General features: G+C 40.7%; 1 protein-coding gene across 9 annotated transcripts in view; it reads right to left on the bottom strand.

Moving 5' to 3' along the window:
* LOC118170933 overlaps positions 1–19,420 on the bottom strand; it is a 183,764-nt gene that overhangs the window by 152,961 nt on the left and 11,383 nt on the right. For 5 of the 9 annotated variants that reach the window (XR_004752949.1, XR_004752941.1, XR_004752943.1 and 2 more), the window contains exon 1: positions 19,046–19,119. The exons of 1 other annotated variant lie outside the window; for it this stretch is intronic. The gene's annotated coding sequence lies outside the window, so the exon portion shown is untranslated. Of the gene's footprint in view, positions 1–19,045; positions 19,120–19,420 lie in introns of those variants that run through there. 3 more of the 9 variants (XR_004752946.1, XR_004752944.1, XM_035333564.1) reach the window with 3 other exon arrangements.

Genomic DNA, 19,420 nt, shown 5'->3' with positions numbered 1-19,420 from the left:
CATTATTTTAACCATAGACTACATCAAGCATTTGTGGACCACATTTTGTGTGTGGCTGCTGAGTATAGGCTGTTCTTGTACACAGCTCTGCATGCAAAAAAAAAATCTCATGCGCAACTAGTACACTCTTTCCCACTAAGCACCAACACTTACACCCCCTCTACCACCCAACCAAAGCACTACAGGATAAAAATGCCTTCAAATAAGGCAAAGAAAACAGTCGCTGTTAGTAAAACTTAGCACAAATACATAAAAGCCAAGAAAAGCAACTCCAACCATCAGTACCTATTTTCTGTTTCTTCCCTAGAGGCCCACATCTTACCGTTACTGTAACTACTGTGCCCTAAAGGCCTGTGCACCGCAACCACAATTCTGCCTTCATTTTTAAACAGATGCCTGCCCTCCATCAAGCCGATTACCACATTACATCCTCCCACTGCTACTTTAAACACCTTCTGTTCATAGTATTGAGAACGGGCCATTTCACAAGGAGGGCAAAAGTAAGGCAGACCTGTTCAGTCTGGAACACACAAGTTGCCTGTAAGCAGCCAGGTTCGTACTGTTAGTGCTGCTAGCACTACATTTTCCACTGAGGTGCTTGGTACTGCCCACGGCCTGCAGTGCTCCAAGGCGAGCCCAACTGAGAGCTGGGATTCCAGTTCCCTTCCCTCCTGTACAAGCATCCTGCAGGTTCCAAAAGGAAAATAAACTTGAAATATCGACCCATATGTGGGTGGGGGGGTTTTCAGCTCTCAACCGCTCCATCTTAGCTAGCCAGCATAACAGATCAGGAACAGGTGAGACCAGCATTTGACACAAGGAAGCACGTGCCCAAGTCTCACAGCACTGGAACAGACACCCACAGAGCTGCTGCCAAGCCCTGCCACCAAAGGCCGCATCCCCTGGCCAGACACAATTCACCCAAATCTCAGTGTACTGGGAAGGCAGAGTAGGAGAGGACTGCCTGGGCGATCCAGACCAGCCTCCTGTCACTGGGCAATGAAACTATATAGGTGCTTTAGAAAACACCACGTCAAACTACATGCTAAAACCAGCTTAGTTTTAACTTGAGAAGGAGTCGGGTAGGTAGATGAAGACAAGGTAAGGCTAACTATGGGACTGAAATTATTGCATCTGCAACTAAGAAATATTTTGATCTACACTACTAATGGGACATCTGGATTTGCTTTTGGAAAAAACAAAAATGTCTTTCTGCAGAGGCTGTTCAGCTCCAACACAGATAAGATGTAAGGTGTAGTACAGCTTCATTCTGAACACAAACACCAGCTGATTTCAATCACCGACTCCTAGATAAAATATTCAAATAAGTGAAGTGACAAAGACGACTGAAAATCTTTGGCATTCCGATAACAGCGTGTGTCACGCATGGTTACTGAGGGCATTATTAACACACACGGTAATGAAGAGGTTTTGCGAGGTTTTTATACATGATATGTAAATTTGTGATTTTTTCATATAAATGTCATTACAGACATTTGCCGTAGATTTTTGCTGACTGTATTTTATGACTCCTTACATGCAGTATGAAGGGTTTCTGCCAAATTGGTTCCTAATTGTATCTCATCAAATACAACAAATTCATCTATCAGTGATGTCTGCTCCCACATGATTTTCATTCCACAAACCGTTTTATGTCAGACTTACTGAAATTTTGACCAGAAGCAATAATTCAAGTTCCTGGTTTAGGGCTTCTGGATTTGTCTGAGATGTAAGTCAGGCACTGAAAGAACTATAAAAATAAGGAAATCTCAGTCTGCAGCATTTTCCAGTAAAGTTGAAAGTCTTCTCATTTGCTTTAATCACAAAAAAAAAAAAAAAAAAAGGCATGTAGAGACACTGCCTACATAAGTTAAGCCATCCCTGCCCTATGCTACTAGCGGTAAATATTAATCGGCTGCCATTTAAGAGCCCCAGATGACCAAAAGAGATTATTCTCAAAATAATGTCTCAAAATTCACTCAGATAAAAGTTTATATCTCTATATTTCTGATCAAGAACTTAGGATGCAAGTGGGAATACAGTAGATTTGTCCTACAGAAACTTATACCAGCAAAGCAATTGCAATCATATTTTGAGCAGAGATTCTGCAAGAGGAAAAACAAAGAGCAAGATATAGACAATAATTGCTAATGTCAGTCCATTCAGACGGTATTATCTTTTATCTGCAGACTGCCTGTAATGTGCACAGTAATGACTCGGTAGGCAAGGCAACAAGCAATATCCTTTCCTACTTGGTTCTTAGTTAAAGAGTAGCCCTTCCTACATACTACATCACTTACATTGTTCATAGCCCTGTTGATATCGTGTGCTATGCCACCAAGCATGCTAAAGAATTCAGCATCTGTTATGTATCTTTTCCCTGTGTAGGGTAAACAGTATGTATTTATCAAGAACCCCGCCTCTGCTGATTAACCACCCTGTTTCTCTCTCCCTTTCCCATTTGCAATTCTCTTCCATAAAATTTCTGTCTGGGCTAAGTCTCTGCCTGTGCACACACCATATGGTACAATGATACAAATGAGATGAGACTAAGTTAATTGGTCATATTAGACCACATGAAACAGATTTTTAAGTTCAATTATAAACATTTTTGTACCTATGCAGAACACAGAGGCATTGCCTGAACAGAGGGATGGTTTCTTGCACATGTAAGTTGTTTGCCCACAGAAAAGTGGATTTTTTAATTCAAGTGCTCACACATCCACCCAGCCAGATCCTTTCATAAAATGGAGATGAAAAAGAAACGCAGACTTGACTTCCATGTTTGCTCTAGGAAAATGTATCTAAACCACTGGAGTGTGCATGCCTGTGAAGACACACAGCAGTTTCTGGAGCTCAAAGGGTAAGTGAAGGTGGTTGCCAAGCAAAGCAACGTGAATCTTGAGTCTGGCAAGCACTCTGCGTTAACTTCACTAGCAGAGAGACTAGAACCAGGCTGAGATACTGCAAACACAAGTGCTTTCCTCTACTTCTGCTATTTTATGAACTACTTCAATATCTTGGGATGCAGGGGTACACACAAGCCCCAAGAGCAGCACTCATGTAGTTTTAAATGTATGTTAAATCTCCAGCCCCCTGCCCAAGTTTTGTTGAGTGCTTCCAGTAAGGAAAACAAAGAGGTCTGTCACTCTGATGCAGCTTCCAAATCACAGCAGTACTAACAAGATATCTTAGATGAGACTTTATACCTATTCAAAGAGAAAATATGAAGTACTTTTCTAGACAAAAAAAAAAAAAAAAAAAAAAATCATAAGAATGTTAATGATACAGTAATAAATAAGAAATACAATGCTCTTCTTGAGCTTGGGCATAAATCAGATGCTGGTGTGCTCCCTGCTGCTTATGTGTGGTGTTGCTCATCACTACTATAATTTGTACTCAAAACAAAAAAAAAAAAAATCATTTTTAAAAGGGATACAATAGATTTCAACTCAAACTCAGAAAGCTGAATAATACCATCATAAACAAAACATTCTCCATTAAGGTCACCCAGCAATGAGGAATTCTGAATGAAAATGAAAAACATGACCAAATTTGGTTCCTCCTAAGGTGGATTTCATGATTCGCTAACTCAAGTATCTCTAAATCTTTTTGTACTAAATCTTGTAAAGCAGTTCCTCCTTGGTATGTTTGCCCTCTGCCAACCACCCCCCAGTGGAAGAGGAAACCCAAGGCAGGCAGGCTGCAGCCCCACGGGGCAGGAGCCCCCCAGGCCGCCGGCCCGACCACCATCAGCACATCCCACGAGCTGTCCTCACCTCCCCAGGGCTGGCAACCCTGGCTCCACGGGACACAAGGGCACACACAAAGCTTTGTGGTGCCTGGGGACTTTGTGCTGGGCCCACACACACTAAGGGCTCTGAAACAGCACTTCAGCTGCATCGGTGGAGAACGCGGCCTGGCGCTGCTGCGAGGCAGGCGGGTGCTGGGTGACCTGGTGGCAGGCCTGCCGTGGCCGGTCCCCAGGCACCCACAGAGGGCACGTGGCCTTCAGCGACAGCACTTCCATCTGCCAGGGTCGCCTGGGGACAGTCCTTTCCAGACAGGTGTCCACCTCAAAAAGCAAATGGGCTTTTCACTATGGCTTTTCCTGCATGAAAAGAGCACGCGGGCGTGCCCGAGAGAAACGTGGTCTGCTTTCAGTTATTTTCTTGGCCACAAGGGTTAAGCCTCTTCCAGTCAGAAAACCAGAACAAACAACATAAGGCTGCCAGGCAATTCTGCTCTAAATAGAGAGATCAAAATAAAAGGGGAAAAAAAAATACATTACTTCACCATTTCAAGTCATTACCAAAAGAAAGATTGGGGGGTAAAGTGCTGCCAAGTTTGGGACTGCAAGGAGAGACACTGCCTTCGTACTGGGCGCGGGGACAGAGACCGTGCGTGCTGTGTAAACGCAGAGCACTGCATCAAAGGTGCACCTGACTCCCACCATCCATTTTTGCACCTAATGGGAATAACCTGGAGGACCCCAAACACTGCCTAACAGCTTGGATCAAAGGGGACAAAGAAACGTGCACTGTACTCCAGCTGAATCGGAGTTTGCTCTACAACAAGATAAAAGAATATTTGTTTTTCCTCATTATATGAAGCTTTTTCAACAAAATAATTAACTGTAGCATAACAGAAAGCTGCATTGGATAAGAGTTTTTAAAGCATGTATTGAAATACAACTGTGCCACTGGAAAAGAATTTGAAAGGCCATGTAGGAATATGCAAAAATATTAGTTTTTTTTTAGAACTTTATTTATATATATATATTTTCTACCCTCTTACAAGCATAACCATCAAAGCAAATAAAAGTTTAATAAGTAAAAATAAAAAAATAAAAATAAAAAATAAAAAAAAAAAAAACATTTTAAATGAAAAACCATGATTAACTTATTAGGACCCATTAAGTGTATAATTACAAGGATTCTATTACATTAAGATACCAATTTCTTTAAAGCCAGAAATAATACCTGCTGAAACTTTAATTATTTAAATGAGAAGAGAAAGAGGCATGTTATCTTCTCTGACAAAGATTAAAATCAATTTAATTGCTTCTCTGCTGCATTGACATGATTCTTGCTGTGAGTCAAGCAACCAAAAAGGGAAATTAATACTGCAGCTGTTAATCAAGTGATATTTGTGTGCTCCATCTTATTATAGCAGGAGAAAGAATAACTGGTACTTTGGAGAGTTTGTCCACACTATATTTCATAGAATTATTTTTTTTTGCTTCAAAGAGCACCTTTACTTAATTTGAGTTGCAGGCATCTCCAGGTGACGTGCAGCCTGAGAAAATTGTATGTTATATTGTTTGATCCCCTTGCAAAAATTGTTCTGCCAAGAGTAAGGTTTGTTTCAAATTAAATTCACCCTTGGGTATCTGACTTGCTACTATGAAATTACTAAGTCACACCAAAAAGGGATAAAAATACAGCTGGAGGAGGGGGTTGCCTATGAATCATAATGTATTTTCAAGGAAGAAAGCAGGTCAAAAATCAACAATTTCAGTAAAATTAAAACATGCATTGGAAAACATGTAACAGCTGAGCACACAGTACAACCCATGGCTTCTATCTGCTGATTTAAAAATGTTTATCCTTGCAGTGCCTTTGTTAAACCTCTGCACCAAGTGAATATTCAGCAACATCTACAGTCGACAAATTAATGTATCTGATTGTAAGAAAAATGGTATTGTGAAATATTTATGAGTTCTGAAATACAAACCCGTGTGGTGCCTCATCATCTCTTATCAGCCCTTGTTAACTTTACAGATGATGAGAAGCACCAGAATAACTGAGGTTGTCAAAACTAATAGATCTCAGAGGCTCAGCACCGGCACAGTTCAGTTCCATCTACAGTCCATTTCTAAGAAGTTTTAACTCCTTCATTTCTCTTCATTGTACATGAATCAACTTCATTACCTGGGCTGTTATTTACTGTTGATAGCACCCAGTGCTCCAGGCACTGCCCTAGACATTTCAGGATGTGCAGGTGGCACTATGGGGAAAGAAGCTGTGTTAATAAAGTGACAGACAAATACCAAATAGTTTGATTTAAATAAGACCCAGACAGAACTTTGGGTCCTATTGGAAACTCATAGAATCATAGAATATCCCAAGATGGAAGGGACCCATAAGGATCATCGAGTCCAACTCCTACTCCAACTCTTGGCTGTGAGGACAGCAAAATTGAGGTAGAATTCTTGGAGAGGTGGCTTTTTGGGATAACATGTATTTGCTAACAGAATGGCTGGTGCATGGAGTGATGCATTAACAGCTACAGGAGACACTGCAAGCTAGAGGATGAGGCTGGCATGCTCTGGAGCAGCAAAGAGGGGCCACAGAGAAGGGTCAATAAATCTGTGCCACTATTCAGCCCAAGAACAAAGTCCAGGAATCCAGCAGCAGTCTCCGATCAGCATTAAAGATTTACCTGACATATTTTGTAACTGGGTGAGTGGAGCACCACCTGCATCAGACCAGCCTCATAGCAGGAGGCCACTGCATCCAGTGAGGACAGAACCTGAGCAAGAGTCACAGCAGAGGAATTTAAATGTCATGGAGATACCATAGGAGTAACAGCCAGCTCTTGCCCATGTGCATGCTCGTACCTGCAGGGTGGCTACGAAGCACGGGCTGAAATGCAGCATGAGCAGGGCTTGAAACAAGCTGCAGCATCAGAATAAAACTTTTCACTCAGCTGATATGGCAAAAAAATATATCTAATGACAATCACATCCTCTGATGTGTGCAGAAGAAAAACCAGAAAGGGTTAGAGAAGGAGATTTATAGAATGAGCCCAATTTTATTTTCTGCAAAGTGTGACACAGCAAGCTTCACTTGCTCTGATACCTGTCAGAGGGTCTTTGTCACCCAGAGACAGTCTGTCCATTGTCTAGGGGAAAGCAGGATTGACTTTAGTCGTTGCTTCTCATAAGAGTCCTAAATGCAATCCTGCATATCTCTAGGAATAAATAGAAGTGATCCATCTTGCTTGACAAGGATAACATTATGTTCTCTTTCTTCTTTGCCTCACATCTTGTCTATCCTACCTCTGTCTGCCTTCAGTGTCAATGGGACTCCATGGGATTAAGAGTTCTTTTACATGCCACAAGAGCCACATATGTTTCGCAGCAACTTCATTCCTATCTACGTGGTTACGCCTCAGTCAGGCTAACATGACCACTTATAGTGACCGGTATGTGAGGATTTTGTGGCCAGCCATGTTGCTAGGGCACCGCCAGCCTGAGACAAATGGCCAAGAGACACTAAATAATTGTACACAATTCAGTACTATCTTTTGTCCTGAAACATTAAAGCAAAACGCCCACAGTTATCAGGTACACATCCGGCACCTTCTGGTCAGTCTGGTAATCACTTTTGGAAGAACTTCATTTCCTCAAGATGCATACCACCCTCCCCAAGGCATGGGAGGGCAGCTCTGGAGAAGCAGAGGATGGGGGAAAATAGGAAGGTCATTGTGGGGCAGGGAAAGCACTCTGGAATGGGGAGAACAGGATAAAAACCTCCTGGCTGTATGGTACCCATTGGAATCTACCACAAGAGAACAGAACCCAAGCATATTGCATGCACCTTCAGCAGCTTGCACAAAACAGGCTTGAAACAACGATTCAGTTCACAGCAACAACTTCCCAAAAAGCAACCTACACGGACCCTAGAGAGCAACGCATTGAGTACCCAAGCTTCCCTTCACCAGCTGCAACACCATCTCACAGCCGAGAGATGCAACCAAAGCAGAACTTAATCATGCTCTGACCCAACATCACCTCTAAGTCGTAGACTTACTAGCAAAATGTTACGCCTAAATGCTTCATGCTGCTTAGGTCCAATGCAGACCCAAATATATTTAAAGGATCTAGAGAAGGAGAGAGGAGAAAAAAATTTCCGTAGTTTCAAAGGATGACAAAGATACTGAAAGAAGTATCCTTTTGTAGAAACCTGCCTAGTAAAAGCAGCTTTTGTTATTGATTTCAAATAAAGAGAACAAAGCTGATGCAGGCCATTCTATTGGACACAAAAATGTTTTCAACATGTATTTTGATACATGATTGTGGGAACTCTTCCAACAGACATCTTTCTTTCCTGACTACCTCACTTGCTTTTTCAAATGGCAGATGTACAAGTCTATGATTTTACAACTAGCTGTTATCACCTATAAGGCTTGTAAACCCTTCCACTCCTTTCGACATTAATTCCCATTGGATTTTTGTACTTACATTCCTCCTTTTGCAGAGGTAGAGAGAAATGCTGTCTAACATCTCAGCATGGTGCCCAGCTGAACCTTTAACATTTGTGGTACTCTGTAGCCAAAATCATGCTCCTGCTAGCAGTTGTGATGTGTGTGGTAGGGGTCAATGGGGAGAATATAAATAGAAATGATGGCTTAACTTTCCTTGCAAGAATAATTTTGTGGAAGGAAAATGAGTCAGAAACCAAGGCCAACAGTATCTGTTTTTCTTGAGCCAGGCAGATTTGGTGAAGATTCCTGTTCTTCACCACCATGTATTAGTTCTGACATGGAAAGCACTTTTCAAGAGCACATTGATCCACTGGTATGGAGAAAGGATCTGCTCTTTGATGGCAAGCACGTACAAGAAAACAGCTCCCTGCTGTCCTAGCATGCTGAGATTGGAGTTGGGTTTCTCTACAATTCTGCACTGAACACCAAAGCCCCATGTCAGATAGATACTTTTTTTGAGGACACTAGCAGCCAGGATAAAAAATAGCGATGAGACATTTTATAACCAATATTTTGGTCTCAGTCTTTTCTCAGCCAACAACATTTCATAAAATTAAAAATTGTATTCAAAACAGGTTTCTGGTCCCATACAGCATGCCAGGAAGTAAAAGGACATTAGAAGCTTATCAGCTTTCCAGTATCCATTTCTTCAGCCATGCATTCTCCCTTCTTTCAATGCCAATCATTTACAACTAGGCTGGCAGGGAAGAAGGAAAGAGGGAGGAAGGGAAGGGTATCCCCACATTTTTCAGCATCAGTTGTTTTTATATTCTGACAGTATGGGAACATAACTAGCAGCTTAGTATGCATCACTAGATGAACAGTCATCATCAGGGACACAGGAAAAACAAAAAGGAAAAAAAAAAATGAAGATTAGTGGCACAACTTAGAGGTTTGTGAGCTGGGAAATGCCACACTTGAGATGCCTGACAGGAATCTACACTAATGGTTCTACAAGGATGCTTGCAATGATTAATTCATGCTTACGGCTATACCACTGACATCTGCAGCAAGTTAACCTCTCTCTCAATTTTAACTTCTGTGTATTACAGATTATGGTAATCTACAAATGATGGGCTAGGGATTAGTTAATATTTGAAATGGAGCTAAAGCACAAAAAGGCCCAGAATGCTACCAGCTACCAGAAAAGAAAAAAAAAAAAAAAAAATTATTACGATGCCCATAGATGTGTAATTCAATACTGTATGAAAAGAATGCAACCTGGTTTGTATGTGACACATTCAGTCCAAGGAGAAAGAAAGAAACTTTAAAGATAGATAGAAATTGTGAAAAAATGTATACAGCAAGTTCAGAGACCAACAAATGCTGTGGATTTATGAAAAGAACAACTATAACTATTATTATTCTCAGTCATGACAACCCTTAGATATAGCTACGCAAACAGGTTCCACCTGGGAGGTTAAGTGCGGATTTACAGCAAATTTACTGCTTTGTAATGTCTACCCACATGTATGCTTTCATTGTGCAGTGAATACAAGGCAGTTATATCTATCACATTCATTGTCCAGTTTATGTAAATTCAAATATATCTGAATCTCATAATATTATCATTAAAAACACATGCATCTGAGGTGATAACAATAGCAGGTCCTGTATGATACCAGCAAACAAACCTGAAATGGAATTCAATACAGCATAATGTAATCCCATGCAAAATGATGTGAAAATGGCCTTACCACAGCTCTGTGCATTGAACAGGCATTTAAATCTTATTATGTCTGGTTGCACTATTTGGGCACATTTCTAGATAGCTATAAAGAAACATTATGCCTAGTAATGCTAATTCCCCAAGCATAGCAGATGGTTTCACCGTAGTGAAAATGTGCATTTCAAAGTCAGACCCTAAGTAGGAAAGGTAACGGTGGAAACCATGGCATCCAGTTTCAAAGAAATACAGCTCAGAGGTACAACAAAATAAATAAATAAATAGGGATACAGTACCGGCAGAGAATACAGTACTGTTTTACTGGACTTCTACAACAAGTGGAGGAGCCAGAAGTGAGATGTTGAGGCTTTCTTTACCATTTAGGAACGAGCAGATGCACAGAATATGGCTAAAGATGTGGGGACACAAACAATTTTTGTTGCTTTATAAGCCTGAGGCATCAGAAAGGGGAACTTCAAGTCCTAAAGGAAAGCTCAGCAGAAGCATGAAAAGAAGCAATACCACCCCATAATCCAGTGAAGGAAGCAAATACCTTTCTGAATGCCCCAGGCAGCCCAACCACATCAAGTGTTGGCTCTTCCAGAAGTTATTTGGTCTTGGAGGAGTTGTCTTGTTGTTTCTAAGAGATTTCTCCATTGGAAAACAATCTGCCAGCTTTTCAAATTGGAGAATAAAGATGGTAACCCTGTAGTTGAGGAAGATCAGCCCATCACTGTCACTCTCCAACTTCCTGCAAGCACAAGTTTTAGTGCCCTTTTATGCTATAACCCTTTAGGTAGAGGAATGGGCTTGGCAGACTTCTCACTAGCTCCTGCGAATTTATGCCCTCTGCAACCAGCAGGAGCGAGGGCAAGCAGGCCCAGCATTTTATGTTTGATATCCAAAGCTCAGAAGGAATTGAATGAACCTAAGTTGGAGGACATTTCCCCTGAGTATCTTCAAAGACACTGGCAGAAGGCATCATTGCTTATTCCAGCCCTGACTCCTGGCCCGGCAGAAGCCTGCTCAGACCCAGCGGTAGGGCTCACACAGTGCTGAGGGGCGCAGGTCCGTGCAGGGGCTGCTGAAACCCACCCAAGCCAAAGGAGCAGCAGCTGGGACCTCTTCTCTGTGCAACCCGGAATGGGCTGCAAACACTCAGCACTGCCTGCAGCACTAAGTGCTGGTTGTATCACAAATCCAGCTAGAGTTCAGAGGGGTTTTTACTACTTGCAGAAGTTTAATTAAAGTTTTCTATGATTACACCTATGTGGGTTCCATTTAAGTTGGATTTAATGCTTCCACATTCCCTGTTGGGATATAACTGAGCCAGACAGACAAGATTCACCAGGAATCAACTCCCAGATGGGGCGCGTTTCATACCAGCACACTTTCAGCTTCCCACAGACCAGGGTAGTGGTCTCTTTCATCCTCAGACCAAAAACCATGCTGGAGTCATGCCCAAGGCTTCTCCAGAAATCATTTCACAGAAAATGCCATATTCTCTGAGAAACTTTGGGTTTCAACAAATCGCCACTTTCTGATACTTGCTTTATTGAAAAATACGCAACTAGTTCTGTGAATATAGCATTAAATCTGTTGTACAAAAATAAACACAGAAACTGGATATTGTAAATTTGGAAAAGTGTTAATTACAGCTAAGCACATAAAACATATGTCTGTTACTAATGTATATTAAAAACAGCTATATATAGCAGCTTGTTTTCCATTGCTACCGCTATGTAACAGCTGGTGCAAAACGAGATGTGAGAGGGCAATTATCTTGAGACAGTGCGTTAGTATCTACTCTGGTCACTTCACTGGTGTCCTATGGACATCACATGTACCGAAGACAAAACACCACTGCTTTTCATAGACCTTTGGCATGCGAAATCCATGTATCAACTCTGCCCCCTTTCTTTGTGAGGAGCTCGTCCTCTCAGAGCTGCCATGGCTCCGCAGTGAACACACCTGGAACGTCTTTGGTAGCAGCCTACGGCAGGGCTTAGTCATACATACAGAGTCTGTCACCTTGGAAATGTCACCCGGTGTTTGCAGTGGCTGCTGCTGGTAGTTCATCAGAAGTTAGGGAAACTCTCCTACGGAGTTAAGAGATGAAAAGTAGGATCTAATATAAGTAGAAGCAATTGGCATCAGCTTTAAAATAAATTAAGTGACTTATCATTCACAGAAATGGACCTCACAACCTTTTTCCTTTTAAGTGTCATTCACTGCTGGGCAGCAGCCAAACTCCTCACACAGATGAGGACTAGACAATGAAGCGTCCGAGCTCTAACGTGCCCAAACACAAACTGGCACCCAGCACCACCAGCTTCTCTGCAACCATGCAGCAGATCTGACGCTGGAGCCAGCCACCACAACCCAATGCAGGCACGTACTTGGCTGCTTCATTGCAGGCTCTCCCCAGGCAGGCTGAATGCAGACTTTTTTTTAACTGGTGACTAAATGCACGGGATCTACTCAAAAGAGTACATCTGCCAAGAGAAATGAAGCCCAGGACTTCCCATAAAAGCAGTACAAAAAAAAAAAGAAAAAAAAAAAAGAGAGAGAGAGAAAAGAAAAAGAAAAAGAAGAAAGCAAAAGCCACTTTAGAAGTCTGATCTGGTTTCCAGCAAAACAGAAATCACTACACCAAAGTACCTTGCATGAATAACAGCAGAATAAAAACCCTGAAACAGCAGAGATTCCAGTCAGATTTGCACTAACCCAAGCATCTTACTGGTATCCCCCAAGGTAGAACTTGCCTTTTCCTCATCCAATAGTTAGTTAAAATTTAGAAGCAATCAATAAGCCTTCCATAGCAAATAACCATTTTCCATATGTGTCAAGTTTCCTCAGTCATTTGCATACCACACTGGGGTTTTTCTCCACCCTCTGCCCAGGGGCTAAGCCCTTATTTCACTAAAAGGAATTAGAAAAAGTTGGAAGTGTTCAGAACACGGGGTGAGCTGTTTCTGTCCTACTAATGACATTTATACATTCAGCATTTATAAACCTAGCTGCATACACACACACCAGAATAGATATACACACAGGGCAGACAAATGCAATAAAGTGAATTTGATGTTCCTAACTAGTGGCTATTGAAATTCTTTGATAATACTACAGAAGAGTTTGAAAGTAGCCATAAAAATATTAGTTCCTTTACAAAAAATTAAAACTTAATATCACACAAGAAAACCTCATTGAAGTTTTATCACATTTTGCCCTTGCTGAATAGTCTTGGCTTCAGCAGCTGCTACATGAAATGCAACTGTCACTACAGTGAATAAATAAGTAAATAGTGCTATAATGCAGCTGCCCCCAATAACAGCATTAGTATAAAGCCTTTAGTGGTACCCACCAGCAAAACCAGAAATGCATTCTGACTTTATAAAGATATGCTTTCATGTCATCAAACATCTCAGTTCGTATTCTGTTAAGTGTATGTACCAGAGCTTATCATTGATTTTTCTCTTTCTTCAGAGAGCATAGAAAAGAGCAGGTACCTCGCCCATTGCTGATTCTGGTTTCCACCCTTTAAGACGCTTCTAATGCAAAACACAAACCATTCAGGTACTCTGTACCCCAGCACATTCTCCAACACTACAGAAAGAGTTCTCTCATCTCACCCTGTAACCAGCACTACCACAAGTTTTCTACTCCCTTTCACAAGGCATAATACAAACAAGGGCCACAGAAAAATGCTGGTGGGGTAAAGGGATGAGGCAAGACCAACTCCCTTGCCTGCGCCAGTCTGCAGATTTCACCTACACAAATATACAGCATTGTAACAAGCATATTCGGGCAGTATGAATGAAAACAGTTGCAGACAAACCATTTTTTATTATGGTTTTAAGTTCAATAGCTTGTACTTAATCTGCTTTAAATATTTCTTTTTAGTTCTCTTGTGGAGTCTCATTTAAATACAATCACAATTCTTCAAGCCAAGTTATTTCCTTGGTAGACAAGCTCTTTTCATAGAAATGAAAGATGAGTCTTTTGTAGAGTCACCCTCAGTTAGCTTGCCCAGAGAGAGAAGAAAACATTAATAAGGATCTGCTCTGCATTCTAGAAATATATATATATATATTTTATATATATATTAAAAAAAAAAAAAAAATCAGACAAGCAAGAACCAGGTGGGAAGTCTTGCTATCTACTCATTCAGCACTTCTGAAAACAAATCAATTTAGTCATCTGCAAGCTTGGCCATAAGCTCCCTGCAGGAATTTTAGCTCATGCATACACAAGCCCCAAAGTTTTTTTCACCCAGTTTAATCATATGGCAGAAAATATCATCAGTTTTATTGTATATGCTAGCACAAGTTATGAGATAACATCACATTTCTGAAAAGGTAAAAGAACTGCGTAGCATGTTGGATTTACTAGCAAGGTGACAGAAATCATTTTAAATGTTCGATTCAGCAGCTATTCTTGCTGTTACTCAAGGTATTCTCATAAAGAGTGGAAACAAAAAAAAAAAAACTAAGGCAGTTATGAAGGAAGGTGAGTGTATGGAAGTTGAAGCATTAAATATAGGACTAGGACTGTAGTATCAAATATGAAATTCAGATGAACCCATTAGGACTTGCTCCTTTCCCCGCTGCAAGGATATTGACAATAAAAAACATCTGTTTTTTGTTTGTCTGTTTGTTTGTCGTTGTTGTTGTTTTCCCTCTTGACATGCAGGTCAACACAATAAAGTTTGGGAAGACCAGTGAGGATAATATACTGCAGAGTGAAGTGCCAGAATAGCAGAAAGCCCTGCTGCCATTTTGAATAGCTCTTGAAGCAGCTGGCTGTCACATCAAACATCCCAGACTACCTAATTTTTGGCCATACCACACTCCGATATTCTCATTGATTTAAAATCATCATGATACGTAGAATAAGGAAATACCTGTGCTTTCTCTGTTTCTCTTCCTCTCCCCAACACCCTTTCCCTTTGGCATTTCTGTTTTTTGTTACTCCTCTCACAAATTATTTAGTTATAAGCAGGAAGGTGGCAAATACATCTGCTGCATTTTTTGGGTACTTGATTTGCTTGTAACCTCATATTACTTCTGCTTCAAAATGTATTTTCTTAGTTTTCAGTTTTCTCATTCTTCTTGTAGACTACAAAGCAACAGCCAGCTATCTCAAATGTTGCAGAATGCATGGGGCAAATTGTTTACCTCAGATACAGCACCTTTTTCCTCTGCGAAGATATTTCAGCTTTACCTGTCCCTGGCAAGTCTTGTGTTTTTGTGTTTTTTATTTGTTGCTGTTGTTGTTTTTTTAATATACAATGTCAAGTACAGAGTAAACCACAGAGTACACCCATATGTAATCGTTTGATCTTGGCTTAAGTTAGGCAATCAGAAAATGGTTTGCACACTACAGCTGCTCCATAACAAGGTGGTCAACACCCCCTGGGCCCAAGGAGCCAGCTCTCAGAGGACAGGCCCACACGGCGGTGCTTTGGCAGCTCTTTGGGATCCCTTCTCCAAGTGTTGCAAGAGACCCACTCCAGAGCACTTGCTTGTATGACTGCAGGGGCTTTGTGAATACATCCAGATAAAAACAAATTCTAGATGTGTTATTTAGAGCTTTAAGGAGAAAATCCATAACCCTAGAAGCCCACTGCCATTCAGGAGCCCCTCACTTCGTTGAGGCACCACACGCAGGCCGGCCTCTCAACACACACTATTGTTAACCCTGGGAGGTTTGTGAGGTAAAACAAGGCCTCTGACTCCAAATTTTCTGCTGGATTTTTAGATGTCCTTTTTAAGGTTTGAGGATAACACTTCTCCTCAATAAAGTGACTCTGCAAAGTCTTTTGCTTAAAAGACACTTGTCCAGGAATCTCAAAGTTGAGGTGCATTCTAGAAATGGCTGAATTACAGTCAAACTTTCTTGAAGTTAAAAAATAAAAATAAAAAAATGAAGAATTCAAGTCAGACACCAGGTTGAAAACTTCAGATTCAACAGTTAAAAAACAGACCAAGCCATAAAAAGCAGGAGTCATGACCTAAATTATAAGGTTGCCCTTACACCTGTGCAGTACAAATTGCATGTGATAGAGTTTTACAACACTTTTTCAATACGATTCAGTAGTGTCACACATTTTGGACTGCGATGCTGACTCATAATTGTACAAAACATCTCTCCTCCCCTCTGTGTATTTAAAGATTATAATACTGTCGCTGGAAGCACAGAGGAAAGCAAGCATCTCCCAGCACACCTTCACCAGCCACCGCTGAGGACAGCCCGGGCCAAACGAGGAGCGCTGCACTTCCACCCCACTTCCCTCTTCTCTCAGCCATTTTTCCCTCCCTAGACTTTTTGCCATTGTTTGAAAAGCAACAATAACCCAACTAATATTTAACTCAAATTTTAAACCCCTGATGTTTTCAATTTGTCCTCTCCAAAATGGGTCTTCAGTCAGAAAGAGGAAAGGGGAATTACTACACTGTGGGAGGCTGAAGGAGGGATTCAGAGCTCCAAATACCAGGGTGAAGCCAACCTCCTCAAACTCATTTTTAAGCAAGCAGCCTGTTTTTTCAGAACAGCCGAGCTTGCAGCTCTCACAACTGAAGAAGCACATGGCTTCATTGTATAACGCTGCCTAGCCACACAGTTTCATGCTGCCAACTTTGAAAGTTGCATCGTTGATTTGCTTATTTTGACTCTTTATTTAGCTTTTACTTATGTCCTCAATACCAGGTTTCAAGAACTTCCAGATGTGTGTATTAACAACCCAGGCAGCTTTTCTACAGAAAAACAAATCTCATCTTTGAGTTGTGCTTAGAAACATACAGCTTTCATGAGTTTACATCTACACTGTCTGTCATAAAGACAGAGAGCCACCTTGGGCCCAAACTCACCATTCCCCTGGAGAGAATTATAGATATGAAAAAAGAAAATCAAAAGGCTTTGCAATTCCTCTGTGGCTCACTGAGCCTGTAAAACTAAACCCATTTTATTTCATCATATTCAAATCCCTATAGTTCCAGTGAAATTTAATTATACCTTCACTTTGCATAATTAAACAGCCATCGCGTAGCTTTATAAAGCATATAAAATGACTGATGAGCGTAGTGGAAAAACTTTCAGAAGTACTAGGTGGTTTAGGAGGCTACAGGTATATCTAGAGAACAGCTGACTCATAAAAGAAGCACCATTTTGTTTGCCCAGCAGGATGAAGTAGCTTTCCATGTCTTTTTTTTTTTTTTTTTTTCCCCCATCTCATCTGTTGCAGTCAAGATTGGGTATTTTATCTACCTAATTTACAGCTAGCGTAAGTAATTGCATCATGCAGAACAGATATATCCGAAGTCCTGCCACTTATCAGATGGGACTCAATATCTCAGCCACAAAGGAGCTTTTGAAAGTTTCTCTGTTTGATGAAGTGGTAGCTACAGTACCATCAGCTGAATCCTTAGCACCATTTCATTCCAGTACAGAAACAATATATTTACAAACATACACGCATGCTAAAGTCATATTACGTGAAGCTTTCCACCTTCTTTGTATGTCCTGAAAGCCAATGTAGGTCACATTCACTGTGTTTTGGTAGGTTTCCTCTTCCCTGTATTTTTATACCACGTCCATCACTTTGGTAAACAAGTCTGCCTTCCTTAATTCATTCCTCTTTGAGAAGAGGTGCTAATGAGCTGTGATATCTTTGACTGTAGAGCATGAAAACTTTTTCTGATTTTTTCCTTTATTAGAAATCATATATTTTTAAGCAGCTAGAATGCTATTCCAACATATCATTTTAAGGATTATATATATTTTTGTTTTTTCTCTCATTCCCTTATCTTTTCAAAGAGATTTCCTTTGCTGATAGAGCTATTGCTGAAGCTAAAGAATGCAGTTCCAAAATCTTTTCTTTAAGCAGCAGATGATACACTTTTCAGTCACCATGTAGAACATGGAATGTAATTAACAATAGCCTGTTTTGAGAATGTATTTTATGTTTCATGTACTAGGTTTTTTTTTACCTTTCTTCTCAGAAATTCTGGAGAAATTTCACTGTGCCCACAGAAAGCTACCATTTTATATGTGAAATTACTCAGATAAAATGACTGAGGGTAAGACAAGTCAATTTAATTAAACATTTTGCTTTACTTTTTTGCCTTATTTTATCAGATCAGTAGGTCACAACCCAAGAAAGCCTTTCTGTGCACAATACATAACGTATAAATGTACTAACATGAAAGAAAACGGGAAAAATATTACCTAGGACTAATACATCGTAGTGTAATTCAGATGGTGAAACAGGTGTTTTAACTTAGTTTACAGGTTTGTATTCAATTATACTTTTAACACAGAGTAAGACTAGATGAAAAACAGATAAAGTTATATTATACATGTGCAAAAACATTGAAGTATAAAGGAAGTAGATTTATGGCATATATGAGAGGCTACTTAGACAATCAGGCAAAAATCAAATAAGCGCAGCGCTCTCTGTTTTAGTCTGCAGTCTTAAGATGGACAGCGTTTTCCTATCTTTTAGAAAGGTTGAATCGTTCCTTTTTCTTGACAGACTATTACCACACTCCCTAGATGAAATGTTTTTTCCTCAATTTCTATTACTCAGTTTCCAGAAGTGCTCCTTAGCCTGGCTCAGTTGGCAACTGCACAGAGCACACAGCCTGATCACAGCAGTTCTGTAATTTAGCATTTGCACCCATACATATGAAGCCAATAGACAGGCACAGGAAAACTGAAGTTTATAACGTACATGTCAGTGGAATAACTATACAGCAGAGATCTTGACTGAGGAAAAAAAACCTTGAAAGTCCACCAGATTGCATAAACTAAAAATAAAATAGTTATGGTTCATGGAAATGTCACTGAAAAGCAGGAAAAAAAATAGTTTTGGACAGGTAAGAATGGAAAGCTGAAGCAATATATTATCCAAAATTGAAAGTCAGATCATCAGGTTTGAACAGCACAGTAACAGATCGGTTCTACTTTGACCCTGGGACAGGCAAGATTTTGGTTAGAAGACAACAGAAACCACCGCAGAACAAAGTGGAAATTACTGGACAATCATTGTCCAATAAACAGCTGAAATCCACAAATACAAAACTAAATTGGAAGCAATGAGTGACCTACTTTTCCTTAGAAGATCCAGCCTTAGGAGCTGCACCACCAGAAATGCCCAGAGCCTCTACAAACCTACTCAGCCGTGCCATCCCTGAACTACTCCTCTGACAGCTGGTGCCACCAGGGCTGTGCTGGGTGCCCCTGAGCACACAGCTGCAGCAGTTTAGTAGGACTGCCACCTCCACCTGCTTCTTACCACCCCTGGGTGGGAAGCTGTTTTCTCTGCAACAGGATCAGAGCAGAGCTCAAATGCCAACATCTCGACTCTCCCACCTCATACTGCGTTTTAGCACAAATCCTTTGACGTCCATTTCAGCTATGCCAGATCTCACCAGGCCAGCTGAGGCACGAGCATATTGTTCTCTTTTTGCAAAAAAACAACCA

This window comes from Oxyura jamaicensis, chromosome 8 (genome assembly GCF_011077185.1).
Source record: "Oxyura jamaicensis isolate SHBP4307 breed ruddy duck chromosome 8, BPBGC_Ojam_1.0, whole genome shotgun sequence".
Classification (NCBI taxonomy): Eukaryota; Metazoa; Chordata; class Aves; order Anseriformes; family Anatidae; genus Oxyura; species Oxyura jamaicensis.
This window is presented reverse-complemented; position numbering and strand designations above follow the sequence as displayed.